This window comes from Bombina bombina, chromosome 10 (genome assembly GCF_027579735.1).
Source record: "Bombina bombina isolate aBomBom1 chromosome 10, aBomBom1.pri, whole genome shotgun sequence".
In the NCBI taxonomy this organism is placed as follows: domain Eukaryota; kingdom Metazoa; phylum Chordata; class Amphibia; order Anura; family Bombinatoridae; genus Bombina; species Bombina bombina.
In genome coordinates this window covers 136,196,738-136,214,039 of record NC_069508.1, presented here as the reverse complement: position 1 = coordinate 136,214,039, position 17,302 = coordinate 136,196,738, and positions in this window count along the sequence as shown.

Genomic DNA, 17,302 nt, shown 5'->3' with positions numbered 1-17,302 from the left:
TCATTCAGCTTATCGTCTGGCCTTACCCAAGACCCTCAAGATCCACCCTGTGTTTCATGTATCTCTTCTCAAGCCAGTCATCTACAACCTGTACTCCATCAAAATTAAACCTCCTCCGCTTTCTGTAGAGGGTACTTCAGAGTTCGAGGTCAGTCAGATTCTTGATTCCAAGCTACGGGGCAATCGGTTGTACTATCTGGTCCATTAGAAAGGGTTATCCTATCACTGAACGATCTTGGGAACCTGCCTCTCATGTACATGCTCCTGCTCTTGTCAAGTTTTTTCATATGAAATATCCTGCCAAGCCTGGTCGGGTCCCCCAGAGGGGTCCTTGAGGAGGGGGCACTGTCACGCTCCGCGGCCGGAGATTCTGGCTGTTCACCTTGCGTTCCTGGTTGTCTAGCAACATCTCGCTCTTTCTGACCCGTCCCCTTCAGTTGACGTCAGGCTAGGCTTCTTATTCCGGTCATCTCGATCCTCTGGTGCCTGTTTGTTTGTTTAACTCTGTGGCTGTTGTGAGTACTCTGTAACCTTTGAATTTTGCCTTTTGTTTCTGAACCTTTGCCTGGACGACCACTTTTGTGCTTAACTCTCAAACTGCCTGATTACAAGTTGCCAAACTCTGCATTACTGACCACGCTGTGTTTAACCCTCAAACTGCCTGATTACAAGTTGCCAAACTCTGCATTACTGACTACGCTGTGCTTAACCCTCAAACTGCTTTATTTCAAGTTGCCTACTCCTGCATTATTAACTGTTTTTTGTTTAACCCTCCTTCTGTCTGATATCAAGTTGTCTTATTCTGCAACTCGGGCTCTGTTGTGGTCTATTCCTGAACTGCTTGTTTATAGTTCCCTATTCTGAAGTTTATCCTGCTGCTATCAAGATTTCCATTACTCCTTCCAGAGGACTCAGACCAACACTGCTCCATATCGTGAGTACCTTGTTTTATAGAAGTTGTCGTGGGGTCACGTCCTGGATTAAACTCAGAGTGCAAGGGTGTTGTTTTAGTTCGCCCTAGCATTTGGGTCTTCTTCTGGACTTTACCTAACCTGACAATAGAGAAGTTCAATTTTAGACCTGTACCCATCAATGTCATTAAGAAACACCTTAATAATCTAAAAATGAAAAACCAGTCTGGACCTGATCAAATCCCAGCAATGCTGTTGAAGCTCAGTGCGCCGGCAATTGCTAAACCTGTCACAACCCTAATTAACGAATCCTTGGTGTCTGGATACATACCCAAACTTTAGAAGACTGCCAGAGTAGTGCCTATTCATAAAAGTGGGGAGTTAAACTTGGTTTCTAACTATCGCCCAATATCATTGCTCCCAGTATTGTCAAAAATCTTAGAAAAATGCGTCCATACGCAATTATGTGAGTATTACCAACAATCCAACTATCTGACCCCTTATCAATCAGGTTTTCGCCAGAATCACTCCACTACAACTGCCCTCCTAGAATTTTGCAATGACATTCAAACTGGCATGGAACAAAGAGACCTAACTGGGGCTATTTTCCTTAGTTTTACAAAGACCTTTGACACAGTAGACTACGACATACTACTGCTCAAACTAAAAAACTCAGGTATTGCTGATCGTTCCGCTAACCGGGTTTCGATCATATGTATCGGATCGATCACAATATGTCTCCATTTCTGACAGCGACTCCCTCCCTCTCCCAGCCACGTGTGGTTTTTCCCATGGTTCCATTCTCGGCCCCCTACTATTCACATTAACACGGTAATCTATGCAAACAATTCTGATCTGCCGCAGCTTGAAGCAGTGCTCCAAGACCAGTTCACAGAGGTAGAAAAGTGGATCTCAAGAAACAGACTCTTCCTAAACACTGAAAAAATTGTCACAATGATCTTTGGAATGGGACCTAAATTACACAAACTTTCCAAAATTCCCATCTATGCATCAAAACAAAATCAAATTGGACACTGACCGCAGTCCACTCTTTCAAATACTTGGGTATGTTGTTAGACCCCAATCTATCTTTTGGCCTCCACATAGAAAAACTTGCATCTAAACTTTATGCAAAACTAGGTGCCCTGTACAGAAACAAATCCTGCCTCAGCCCTACAGTAAAGGAAAAGATTGTACAGCAAATGCTTATGCCAATCATGGATTATGGGGATGTAGTATATGCACCTGCACCGCAAACTTACCTTAATAAACTTAATACATTGTATAACTCGTTCTGCTGCTTTGTGCTACAATGTAACTACAGGACCCACAATTGTGATATGATAAAAGAACTAAACTGGCTGTTGCTAGAATCCATCTTTCCTGCCTTGTGTTTAAGAGCTTTTCTGGGAAGCTCCCACCCTACCTGAGCAGAATGCTCTCCCCAGCTATTCCCACCTCCTATAACCTCCGATCCAGTACCAGCACATTATTTAGTTTGCAATACAAAAAGAAAGCATCTCGATCCTCCTTTTCCTACAGAGCACCACAATTATGCAACGATCTCTCACAAACTTTCAAACCTTCCCCAAGCCTAAAATCCTTTAAGAGATCCCTCTCTACATATCTCAAAACAGAATGCACCTGTCATGGTTGATTATATATTTCCTACCTGTTCTATGTTAAATATTTGCATATATTGTGTATTATTATTGTTTTTGTATTTTATTGTACCCTGTTGTATCAATGCAATGTATGTGGACCCAGGACATACTTGAAAACAAGAGAAATCTCAATGTATCCTTCCTGGTAAAATATTTTTAGAAATAATAATATCTGTTAAATTGACATTTCTAGGTTTATTATAGTTCTCCTATGTCTTTTCATTTTGTGTTATGTTTTTTTATGTGGGTATGATCAACATTTTTTGTATATCTGATTGATCCCATTTTTCACTTTTATTTTTTATTGCTATTCTCATTCATATTTTTACAGACACTTAATAATTATTATTGTTTTTTTATTTATTATGTTTTATCTTTTTGGCACCTAATTGGTTCATTTTGCATTTGTATATTTTTGTATGTATTTATATTTTTTTCTGTGCCATTTCTGTACTACTGTATATGTTTATATTAATTGATTGTCATATTAACCTTAGCCATTTCAGCAAATAGCACTTGTTTATACACAATATCAGAATTGCAATTTATTTAACAAACATATGTATGATGATCCCTACATATGGAGCGCAATTAAATTCAATAGTGACATTATCTTTCATGAATAACGGTGTTGTTCTTCACCTTACTTGTACTCTCCATATGATAGGGTTACTTTTATTGGATGTTTTAACATTGGATTGGTCTGACATATATATATATATATATATATATATATATATATAACTCTCTGATGCCAGATTCTAAGTAGCCTCTGAAGAAGCGCAGGTATGCATTCGCGAAATGCGTCAGACAAACATTGTCTGTGACCTGTAATTTATACTGGCTGGATTTATCCAATAAACTTCGTACTTACCAGACTTTTCAAGTTTCAGCTTCACTTTTCCTTTTTTGAATCTTTTGTATTACTTAGGTTGGGAATACCACAATATGGGTCCGCTGAACGTAAGCTGAACTTTTTTTCCTCCCAGAGAAGAATCTCCCCCTCCCTCTTTCCAATAGCCTATCATCACACTTCACTGGTGACGCACCAGGAAGCTTTCACCACTACACGCTCACAGCCTACAGATTACAGCACGCAGAGGGGACACACACACCGGACCTGCTCCAGAGGGGTTTCATCACCCATTTGGGAAGAAGTCCACAGTGAGTCCTGGCATTCCACCAGACACAGCAAAAGTGGTAATAGCAGATAAACTTGACTGACCTACAGGTATTGGATCACACAGTGATTCTGCAGATTAGTACGCACAGAGGCAGAAGTGGAGGTAATTGTTGTGGGGAGAGTGAAAGGACACCCTTATCTTTAATTATACCTATTGACTTTTTCCACATTTGGATCCTATCGAAGGATCCAAATGCAAACGTCTAAAAATCACCCCAGACACGGTGATTGACAAGCCCTGCTCTAACAGATTTAGTTGCACAAGAGCAGGAAAAGTCTGTGTGTGAACATCAGCTCATGCAATAATAAATATGGGTAAAGAATGCAGCTTGTTTTCCTTGATCCTGGGTGGACAGGTTTACTACCTGTAAACATTGTACATCTAGAATATGATAAATCTGTCCCTAAGTGTCACAATGTGGTTTCTAGATTACTAGCACAGTTTCTAGAAATCTGCAGCTGCTTCCAGGTTTTAGCTTTGCAATGATTCCACAGTTGGCCTCAGGAGCTTCTTAGGTGAATTGTAAATCTTTCATTATCACAATGTTCTGGATTTTTGTATTGCATCAGTCTATGTTGTAGGTCTGTTTTACACCAATCCAATAGTGAACATTCAAATATGGTTGCTGTTAGATTCCAAAGCGTATGCACTGACATTTCACATAAGTGCATTGCCAATATTTACTGGTGATGGGCATCTTTGAATGGTGCTGCCAGTATTTAATACAGGGAAGGAAGGGGCTCTTACATTTTTTTGCCTGGGGCCCCTTGGGTTGTCCTTTTGCCCCTGGCTATCATGGAAGCAATGATTTTATTATTCTATTTTATAGTAACTGAAAACTAGACAAGAAACAATCTGTTCATCTGGTGTATCATTTCAAAATGGATCCCCAATACAATCCATCATACTGCTGAGGCCTAAACATACATACATGTCTGTGCATGGCTTTACATACTTAAAGGGATGTTAAACACTAAATACATGCTAGATATAATGATGTATTTAAAACAAAGATTAGCCTTATTGTGCCATAATGTGTAGAAAATACTATTTTTAACACTTTTATGAAGGGAAAGGCTGTAAACACACTTGTGGCCATTTTAAAATAGATGTAGGAGTAAGCGTTTGGAGGGCGGTGAAAAAAAATGGAGGCAGAAGTGCATCGGTTAAAAGGTATAATGTTCACATTTTTTTTAAAAATAATTTGTTTTAAATTATAGTGCTTCATAATTTTTTTTAAATCAAAATTTTACTGGGGCAGGAAACCCAAAAGTTTCCTTCATGATTCAGATACAGAATGTAATTTTACACAACGTTATTTACTTCTATTATCTGATTTTCTTAGTTCTCTTGGTATCTTTTGTTGTAAAGCAGGGGCATTGCAAGAATGTTATTCATTTGCAAGAGCACAAGATATCAGCACTATTTACTGTTATGTATTGCTCCAGATGCCTACCTAAATATCACTTCAACACAAAATATCATGGGAACAAAGCAAATATGATAATACAAGTAAATCTGATACTTTTTTAAAATTGTATGTTCTGTCTGAATCACAAAATACATTTTTGACTTTCATATCCATTTAATGATGATTTTTTTTATCTTTTTAACTATCAAGAGAGGGTAGAAAAAAAAATACAAGGAAAGTGTGAATCAAGCTATAGAATGGGAATCAATGAAGGAAACAATAGAGTTAAATGGATTTTTTTAATGGCTGTTCATGTTCTAAATAATTAACTTGTATTTATTTTTTTCTTCAGGACATTTTATTGTCCATAAACAGAGCTGTGAAAGTGTTCCTTATCAGACATGAGCTCCTATCCCACCGTCAGGCCAGTTGTTTATTTCCTGTTAATTTCTCAAACTGCTGTCTATAATTACAATAGCATGCTTAATTTTCACTATGATATTACATTTCATCCTGTCCATGCAGTTATCTTCAAAGCCATTCTCTAATTTTAACCCCTTAAAGGGACACTGAACCCAAATTTTTTCTTTCATGATTCAGATAGAGCATGCAATTTTAAGAAACTTTCTAATTTACTCCTATTATCAATTTTTCTTCGTTCTCTTGCTATCTTTATTTGAAAAAGAAGGCATCTAAGCTAAGGAGCCAGCAATTTTTTGATTCAGTACCATGGACAGCACTTGTTTATTGGTGCTGTCCAATCATCAAGGACAACCCAGGTTGTTCACCAAAAATGGGCCGGCATCTAAACTTACATTTTTTGCTTTTCAAATAAACATACCAAGAGAATGAAGAAAATTTGATAATAGGAGTAAATTAGAAAGTTGCTTAAAATTCCATGCTCTATCTGAATCACAAAAGAAAAAAAATTGAGTTCAGTGTCCCTTTAAAGTTGCCATTTGGTAAAGTTCCACCTCTTCATACTGGGCACGGCCATCTTGGAGCACAGTTTTTCTCACCCCCTGTAACAGAAGAAGTGCACGATTACACATCAGTGAGGTTGCTTGCTTTTTGACACCCATATAATAGTGTGCTTCAGGTAAGTGTCGAGTATACAGAACAGCACTGCAAGGACTGATGTGTGTAATGCCACTGGAGGTTTATGTCTGTTAACGACTCTCTTTACAACTTTGGAGCCACGGGCTTCTTCCAGTACATGCTTACATAATGTGCCCCCGTAAATAGAAGGCTTTCCGCAAGAACAACATTTCAGCGTTATCTCGGACTGGATGGGGAGTAATGTCTTCATGGCTTGAGGATATGCACACTGTGAGGTTGCTGGCTGTGGAATAAGGAAGCATGGCATTTATGCAGCAACACACAAAGGGAGTTGGTGTTCATTGGGTACTGTGTCTTACAACTTGAAGACATTAAAGTGATTGTAAAGTTTTATGAATTAAAGTCCAGTATCTAAAAATAATCTTAAAAACAGGGGCACTTTAATACATTGAACTTTACAAAACGCTTCTTTTTTAAATACTTATGATTTCATTACGGTAAACATACCTATCGATGATGAATCCATCTTCCTCCAATTGTTGCGTGCCCCCTTTGGCGTTATGTTTACCGTAACGAAATGGTAAGTATTTAAAAAAAGAATTGTCTTTGTAAAGTTTAATGACTTAAAGTGCCCCTGTTTTTAAGATTATTTTTAGATACTGGGCTTCAAATCATTAAACTTTATAATCACTTTTTCATTTGGAAAAAAAAACCCTGTGTGTTTATGTATTGCATATATGCTATCTGGAATGTTTCAATTTCTGAACTGAGACACTACCAGGAATAATTCCTTCCGCTACATAATTCCGTTTGCTACATATTATGCTGAGTTAAAGTGGTTTATCTTAAAATTAATGGATACAGTGATGTTTATTTTGTTACTGTGTATAATATGTATTGAAGTAAATGTCATATCATATTTCAGGCACACTTTCAATGTTAGCTGTTATTGAATGTTTGGTGGTACCAATACCACCCATAATATATTTTTTTAAGATTTGTTGGGTGAATCTGTTCACTAGAAGGGAAGGATTATAGTACAATTGTTACTTGAATAAAACAATTTCATAAAAACAGTGCTGAAGTCTCTTTCTGTTTGGGAGAGGAGTGAATGTTTATTCTCCCATTTTTTTCTTATAGTTCTTTAATCAATTTGAATTAAGGATCTACACCATTTGCCCTGTGAAGGGTTATAATTAAGAAATACCTTCTTCTGAAAACTTTTCCTCTCTCACCACACTTTATTTACTTTAATACAGAACATTAAATGGAGCGAGAGAGAGAGAGAGAATGAGAGTGTGAGAGCGAGAGAGATAGAATGCGAGAGAGTGAGAGAGAGAGAGAGAGAGAAAGAGAGAGAGAGAAAATGAGAGAATATATATATAGAATAGGTGATCCCCACGCCCGGCATCAGCAAAAATGGGATACCAAAATGAAGCAGGCAAAGCACAGGAGTATGTTGCAAAAAGCCTTTATATTATGAAATAGAGAAAAGGGCCTTAACCCATAATCATGACGTTTCGGCTCTCGCAGGAGCCTTTTTTAAATGGAGGCTGTGAAGACATAGTGAACACCTCTCACACCCCATACTTAAATACCCAAATACCACATTAACTAAAGTGCAAACAGCTGATCCTGAGCGGGACTGTGCAGTACTCGCATACACAGCATCTTACCACACGCTGGCACGCATCGCATCGAGTGCTGACGTCATCAGTCTGCAACGGTCCATACCAATGACAGTGTGATCGGTTGCCATAGCTCCGGGTAAACAGATAAGCAACCCGGAACAGCATGCTAAGAGAGAATGCGCGATTACGGTCGTGATCATACATAAAAACAAAAGTACCAGCAAGGTAATAACAAGCTGTAATGAACAAAAAAATTAATCAAATTAATCAAAGTATGATTACCCTCTGGTTTAAATGCGACCAAGCAAGCTCTAAATGAGCTGTCACAACAAGCAGAGTGAATGGGGAGACTAAACTCCCTTCATATCCCATGGAGTATGGTATAGACTTAAATTTGAGCTTTAGAGCAAAGAAGATTCCAGCTGTCCTTTCATTTCCTGTAGCAGCAGACATAATCTATAGTGGTTTTCAATCCCTTCGGGGAAACAGTGTCCAGATCAAAGATGCATCTGGCCTCCAGGTGTAGGAGGGCCAAAGCCCTGTCACCACCTCGCCTGAGGCTCAGTACATGATCTATGAGCATCGTTCTTAAGGATGACACAGAGTATTTAGCATAAAGTGCCTGGCAATAGATTGGTTTGAACTGCCCTTTTCAATCGCTTGTCGTATTGCAGACTTATGGTGAGCCAGCCATTCTCTGAAAGAAGTTACTGTCTTGCCAATATAGAAGAGGGAACAGGGGCAAATGATACCATAGACAACATACTCTGATGTGCCTGACAGTCTGTGTTTGATGGTATATCTCCTGTTGGTATGAGGGTGATGGAAGCTGCTGCCCGTGATAAGGCTCTTGCACGTAACACAGCTCCCACAGCAAAAGCATCTATGTTTGCCTTTCGGTAACCACATCTTTTGCTCATAACAATGAGTTAGGTCGTTCAGCATAAGTAGGTCTCACAGATTCTTTGCCCTCTTAAACACCATACATGGTGATGGAGAGTCATAGAAAGGGAGACTTGTATCCTTTGATATTACGATCCAGTTGTTTTTAATTGTGGGGGCCACAATTTCTGAGCCAGGTGTAAACGAGGTAATGAAATTCAAACAGTTATCCTCAGGGCTCTGTTGCTTCCTGACTGTAAGACCCTCTTGGGTCCATTGTTCGGCAGTCTTACACTGCTGGGTAATCAGATCCTGTGGGTATCCTCGTTGAAGAAACCACAGTGCCATCTCAGTTAATTGGATCTTCTTGCGAGAATCTTCAGTATTGTTGCGGATGACCCACAGGAGCTGTGAGGAGCTGACTCCATTCTTTTGGAAATGTGGGTGGAAACTATCATAATGCAGGATTTTTATCTGTATCTTTCTGATATAGGGTAGGCACTTTATGGCTGCTGGACACTTTGTATCATCCTTAAGAACAATGCTCATAGATCATGTACCGTGCCTCAGATGCTACAGGAAATGAAAGCTCAAATTTAAGTCTATACCATACTCCATGGGATATGAAGGTAGTTTAGTCTCCCCATTCATTCTGCTTGTTGTGACAGCTCGTTTAGGGCTTGCTCTACCAGTGGTTGCATTAAAACCAGGGGGTATAGAATGGTCTTCTATAGTTAGAGCTATATTTGTAATATGCCCGAATAGATGTGTTGTAAACATATTCACACTTTGATTATTTTTTTGTTTATTACAGCTTGTTATTACCTTGCTGGTACTTTTGTTTTTATGTATGATCATGACCACGATTGCGCACTATCTCTCAGAATACTGTCCCGGGATGCTTATCTGTTTCCCCGGTGCTATGGCAACCGATCACGCTGTCATTGGTATGGGCCGGTGCAGACTGATGACATCAGCACTCTGTGTGATGCGTGCCAGCGTGTGGTAAGATGCTGTGTATGCGAGTACTGGGGGGTCCCGCTCAGGATCAGCTGTTTGCACTTTAGTTAATGTGGTATTTGGGTATTTAAGTATGGGGTGTGAGAGGTGTTCACTATGTCTTCACAGCCTCCATTTGAAAAAGGCTCCTGCGAGAGCCAAAACGTCATGATTGTGGGTTAAGGTCCCTGTCTCTGTTTCATTATATAAAGGCTTTTTGTAACATACTCCGGTGCTTTGCCTGCTACATTTTGGTATCCCATTTTCGCTGATGCCAGGTGTGGGGCTCTGGATACTTGGTCTTTAGCAGTGCACCAGGTGGATGTAATTGTTGGTGTGTGCCGTTTCCCTTGCACCTTTATATATATATATATATATATATATATATATATATATATATATATATATATATACTGTATATAAAAATTATTATTATTTTTTTGTGTAATGTAAAACTCAAACACTGTTTCATGTGCACTGACCACAAGCAAATAATACAGCTGTCAAAAAGTCAGAAACATCACCTGATCAGTGAGTGTGCACTGTGTCACAGGGTGTGAGAATACCTATGCTCCAAGATGGCAGTTCCCTGTATAAAAATGCATAGTTCTGCTCAGCAGTTTAACCCTACCTTTTATATGCACAAAAACTTTTTTTTGCAAGTTTATATGCAACTCTTTTTTTTTATAATAGGAATTTGTTGAGTTTAATGTCCCTTTTAAAAAAACAAAATGACTGAAGCTAAAGAGAGCAGGAAGAGTAAAAAAGAAAGAAGAGCGAAAAACGGGGCAGGCTGAAATACCTAAGGGAGAAAACAATCTATAGTCACTAAAAAAAGGGGTCGTCCCTTCATGCTGCAAGATGTCTCCCTCAGAAAGTAAAGGCATCCATATATCATAGTCCATAGCACTTGTTCAATAAAACATGTATTTGCTTTATTAATGCATAAACATGGCACAATATGTAACATTTCGAGACAAGCTCTTAATCTTGCATAAAAACTTGTCTCGAAACGTTGCATATTGTGCCATGTTTATGGATTAATAAAGCAAGATATGTTTCATTGAACAAGCACGGTGGACTATGATATATGGATGTACATTATAGGGTATTGGCCGATGCCCTGTCTACATTATTATTATCGGTTATTTGTAGAGCGCCAACAGATTCTGCAGCGCTAACATCAGCACTAATTGTTCCTAAGGGGAAGCTGCTGTTGCAAGTTTGTGTTAGAAAGTAAGGGGGTTCAGGAAACTTTATTGCGGAGAGCAAATTTAGCAGGGTATACGTTTTCAGGGTATATTATCTTACAGTCACCTCTATTTTATATGCTTGTGTTTTTCTAAAAAGATAATAACAGGTGTTTTGTATATTTTAATGCAATCACCTTTCAGTTTCCGAGAAATAAACAGCGACATTTGCAGGGGATACAGTAAATGTTTAGAGATTACGCAGGACCTTTCAGGTACGTGCATGGAACACTCCTGTTCAGCCCACTAGCAGATGCTGGAAAACTCATTTTACTATAAGGTAAACAATACTCCTTTAATTTATTACTAATAAGTATGTGTTGCACAGTGCACAGCGTGATTTTAATTTTTGTTCCTGTGTAATTTCAAACTGAATTTTCATTTTCTATAAAAGGATGTTTGCAGAACAATTCTGTTACAGTTTTAAATGTGGTTAAACAATGCAGTTTGTTTACTGTTGGTTTTTATTTTAATAATTTATTTGCTTCATACGATTTTTTATTTATTATTTTTTGTGAGCCCTATTGTAATGAATGCATCACCATTACATACCTAAACATAGGGAACACCCCTCTGCGAGACACATTGTTCTCAAGGTGAAAACTGCCTTTAGAGAATTTCAGCAGGGACTTTATAATACTTGCGAGATTTCTTAGAGAATCTCACAAGTTCAGAGGGCTTTAGAGAAATGGCCCCTAGTAAGAACTGCTAGCTACAGACACTAGCACTTTTAACATAAATATAGTTTTTATATGATTCATCTTTGTATGATTTTCTTGTCGAAACACAAACACTCGTTGCCTTTCATTAATTTTTTGTAAAGCTACAATCTGGTCTGAAAGCTCTTCCTAAGACATGATAAACAGTTCTGAGTGCTTTTAGTAAAATAACTGAAAATATCTTTATTTTTTTTTTTGGCTGAAAACAAAATTACACTGGCAAAAGCTTCTGAAGTATAAAAGCAAAGCAAGCACAAGCTGTATATTTTCATTACATTAAAAAAAGCAAAGTATAAAAATAACCACATAAATGTGTATTATTAATGTATGCTCTTACATTTTAGCAAGTTTTTGTTGTTTATTTTCTTTTATTGAATTTTCAACAGTACAAGAAATGTAAGAAAACAAAACAAAATAAAAATTAAAAAAAAATACAACCAAAACAAAGATTAGACTGTCTCACATTATTTAGCATTTTAAAATACATGCAACTGAACATATTTAACTGGGCAAATAAAGTGTCTGCTCCAAGAAGCCTATGGAAGCATTGAAATCAGAAATCCAAATGCAACGAAAGGATAAGCATAAGCGGTAACAATTTAATGATACTTGGTAGACAGAGCCCCAGCCACAATCTACCCCTAGTTCTATCATTTTAATATTTAATATTAGTTATTAAAGGGATATGAAACCCCCCAAAATTATTTTGGGATACAGACAGAGCATACTATTTTAAAAAATAATTCCAATTTAATTCTATTATCAAATATGTTTTGTTACCATGCTATTCTGTGTTGAACTAGGGTTGCCACCTGTCCGTGAATGACCCAGATAGTTCACGTTTACACATGTGTGTCCGGGTTTGAAGCTTAGTCAAGCCCACACATGGAAATTACTTGGTTTGGTGGGAAACAGTCACAGCCAAAAAGGCTACCTTGTGTGTGTCTTTTTTTTTTTTTAATCATAATTTTTCTTTATTAAAGAGTTCAAAATCAAAGACAGGTTATGCATTATACTTCAAAAAACAGTACAACATAGCATCTTTACATAAGGCATAATCTTAAATTCTCAAAGGGTATCAAAACCTCTATTTTCTTGATTTTCTTACACACATACTATCGTATAAAACAAAACAGAAAACAAAAAACAAAACAAAAACAAACAAAAAAAAAGAGAAGGAAAAGGAAGAATCTGTCCTGACTCTCTCCCCTCCGCTTGGGCCCCGCACACCCCTTCCTCAGAAGAAGTGCTGTCTCCAAAAGTCGGGATATCTATCCGATAAGATTAATTGTAGAAATACCGGTGAGTTTCGGAAATTTTTTAGTAACTGTAACTGGACCTCTCTAGGTCTACTCAGAATTACCTTGTCCCATTTTGCAAAATATTTTCTTAGTTTATTTTCCTCAAATATTAAAGGATCATATTGTTTTAACAACATTTGATATTGTACGTTATTTATAACTGATGCTATACTGGGGACATTTTTCTCCTTCCAGGCTTTCAAAACCATCTGTCTGACTAGAAGGATTAAAGTGTTGATCAAAGACTTATTATGGGTTTTGTCCGAAACCAGAAAGAAGATGGCTAAAGGCTTTAGTAATACCCTATCTGGCAAAAATCTATTCAACCAGTATTCCACTTGTTTCCACAATTTAATCATTTTTGGACAGGCATAAAACATATGAAATATATCAGCAGACGGGAAGCTGCATCTATAACAAGCCATGTCCCCCTTCCATTTAGCCATTCTGTTGGGAGTCAAATAGGCCCTATTAAGGAGTTTTAGATGAGATTCTCTAATTGCCATACTACTTGAAAACTTTCTTACCCTATTAAAGCTCTCTTGAAAGTAATCACAGTCCATTTCAGGAAAATCTGATTTCCAGATGAGAAAGAGGTTATTTACCTTTGTCTCTGCCTCCTTTAATATTAACAATCTATAGATATATGATATAGAATGATTACCCCATGAAAATCTACTAATAATAGGATCTAATGGGCCCAAAGTCCAAGGATCCTCTTCCGAGAGTTTCTGACTGTAGTAGAAGTGTCTAATTTGTAGATAAGCAAAGAAGGATTTCTTGTCTAGATGAAAATCTCTTGTTAGAGATTCAAATGTTTTTATATGATTTGAAACCAGATCTACTACCTGGCTCACAAGAATCAAATCATTAGCAGACCATTTCCTGAAAACTGATGATTCACAACCACTCTTAAAATCAGGATTTCCCCTAATAGGTAAATAACGAGAAAGTATATTTTCTACTTCTAATAGTTTACAGATTTTGTGCCACGCTAGGATAACATTGTATATTGTATATTTTAATGAGAAATCCCGAACCTTTATAGGGTGAGAGATATGTAACAATGCCTTAAGAGCATAGGGCGACATAATACCCTCTTCTATATCAGAGCTAGCAATAAGATTTGCACCAGTAAGCCAATCCAGAGCAATTCGAACAAGACATGCCAGGTTATAGTTTGCAAGATTTGGAAAGGCAAATCCGCCCAGATCTTTTGGGTGCATTAACCTTAACATTGAAATACGAGGTTTCTTTGGAGCCCAGAGAAAAGAGGAAAAGCCAGAATTAAATTTTTTAATGTCCGCCTTGTGCAGAAATGAGGGGATATTCTGTATAAAAAAAAGGATTTTTGGAAGTATTCGCATTTTAATTAATGCTATTTTTGCTGAGAGTGACAGAGGAAGTTTACTCCATTTCTGGATTTCCGATAAACATGTTCCCCAGATAGGAGTGAAATTGATATCATACCATTCCTCTGGATTTCCTGAAAGGTTTATTCCCAAATATTTAATAGATTTATCAGTTAATTTGAAGGGGTTCTCTATATAACTATTCCTATTCTTTATGACCCAAAGAATCTCTGACTTAGCAAGATTTATTCTATATCCAGCAAATTTACTAAATTCCGATAGAATATCAATTAGAATTGGGATATTTTTAGTTGAATTTCTTATATAGAATAAAATATCGTCCGCATATAATGAGAGCGTGACTTAATATTGTTTTATTCTTAAAAACAGCCCTGTCTTGTTCCCTTATGCAATGTTATTGGAGGAGAAAGAATGTTATTTATACTAAGGTAGGAAGTTGGGTTCTGATATAAAAGTGAGATATAATTATAAAAATGACCTGAAAAGCCAAATCTGCTTAAGGTCATTAATAAGTGATCCCATAGGACAGAGTCAAAGGCTTTTTCTGCATCGACCGTTAATAGAGCAAAATCTTGCATCGGCCCTGACCACGTCCTATGGGATGCTAATATATATTCGATTACAGTCATAGCCTTCCTGATGTTTTTCTGTGCTGACCTGCCTGGAATAAATCAGGTTTGGTCCGGATGTATCACATCTCCTATGATCATTTTGAGACGGTTAGCTAATATATTGGCTAATAACTTATAATCGCTATTAAGAAGCGAGATTGGTCTGTATGAATCCATTGAATTAGGGTCTTTCTCCTTCTTTAAAATAAGAGTGATATTTGAAGCGGTGAAGAACCGAGAGAGCCAAAAAGGCTACCTTGTGTGTGTCTATAGTAAAAGCAGATACAGCACGGTAGGGCAGGAGGCACTGCTGAGTCTCCTATGTAATACAAACAATCCAAGGATGTCCACAGCACTCTAATAGATTTCTCAGTACTTTATTATGACAATAAAAACCAGCGATGTTTCTGGGTTACAACACCTTAGTTATGCTTCACTTAGGCATGACTAAGGGGTTGTAACCCCCGAAATGTCGCTGGTTTTTATTACCATAATAAAGTACTGTAAAATCTATTTGTGTGCTGTGGACATCCTTGGATTTTTTGTGTGTGTCTATGTGTGGGAATGTGTCTGAGTGTGGGAGTGTGTGTCTGTGTATGAAAGAGTGTGTGTATGAGAGCATTAGTGTCTTTGTGTGTGAGAGAGAGTGTGTGTGTGTTAGTGCATGAGAGCGTGTGTGTGTGATAGATAGTGTATGGATATCTATGTTCGAGTTTGTATTTTTGTGCTATTATACATAGTGTGCTGTGTATGGCGTAGGATTTGGCCTGAACTAAAGGTAGCAACCCTATGTTGAACAGATACCTAGGTAGGCATCTGGAGCACTAAATGGCAGGAAATAGTGCTGCCATCCAGTGCTCTTGCAAATGGATAAGATTCTTGCAAAACTGCTGCCATATAGTGCTCTAGAAATGGGCGGGCTCCTAAGCTTATGCCCTGCTTTTCAACTAAAGATATCAAGAGAAGTAAGAGAAATTGATAATAGAAATAAATCAAAAAGTTGTTTAATATCACATGCTCTATCTTCATCATGGAAGTAAAATTTTGGGTTTCATATCACTTGAATGGAGAAGTATCTGATTTTGGCATCTTACAATAGATGTCAATGGCTGGAATGCCCACTAACAAAATGCTGTAAAAGATTGATGAAGCTATGCTTAGTAAATTTTGGTTAATTTTGAACAGGATCTCACCTTTATGAGACCCCTCGGCAACGAAACAAGAAGCTATCCATTTAACTTCATGCACTTGCAGTATATGACTCCAGAAACATACAGCTGCTAAGCACAACATTTTAAGCTCTATTTTTGTATATAATGTTAGTAATTTTAACTGCAAAAATGTTCAGTCCACTAGGGAAGTTACTGAAATATCAAATAAAATTCCAGTCAATTCCAGTAGTTTGAAGGTCAAGTCAATTTCTTTGGAATAATAATAAAAATAAATGCCAACAGAATGAAAGCTCGTTTTCTTTTAATAATCACACTTTATGATGCTGTGTATTGGCACCATGATGGTTTCAGTTTAGTTTTCAATTCCATCATTTTTTGTCCCCACTCCATTTTGAGCTGTCACAAAAGAGCAATTTTTAACAAATACACGTTCATAGATTTATCTTTCATGCATAAAGGGCCAGATTACAAGTGGAGCTCAAAAATGCTTGTGGTATGGAGTGTTAACATTGTGGGAAAACAATCCATACCACTTTTTGTGCTGGAATTACAAGTTTATGGTTAATTCACATTGGCCTAGTGGGGCGTAAAAATGGTAGCACTATGATGGGATAACATCACTAGTTTACAATCAATAGCGCTTCCATATTTACTTCAATATTACAAGTGCAGAGTAAAATGTTAACGCACAAGCCTAGACTAGCATCTGGAGGTCGGATAGTGCGGCCACGCTAAATCCATCACATAAGGGAATGTGTGCTAAAACAAAGGAGAAATAGTGGAGTGCTTCTGAGTTTTCATCTATAATATATATATATATATATACAGTATATCATATATATATATATATATATATATATATATATACTGTGTATATATATACTGTGTAAATATATATATATATATATATATATATATACATACATTTATATTTACACCCTCTCTCTCTCTCTCTATATATATATATATATATATATATATATACACACACACAAACACATGTATACACACACACATATACTATATATATATATATATATATATATATACACACACACACAAACACATATATACACACATATATATATTTATATACTGTATAAACACACACTTTTGAGCCCCTTCCCAATGCAAC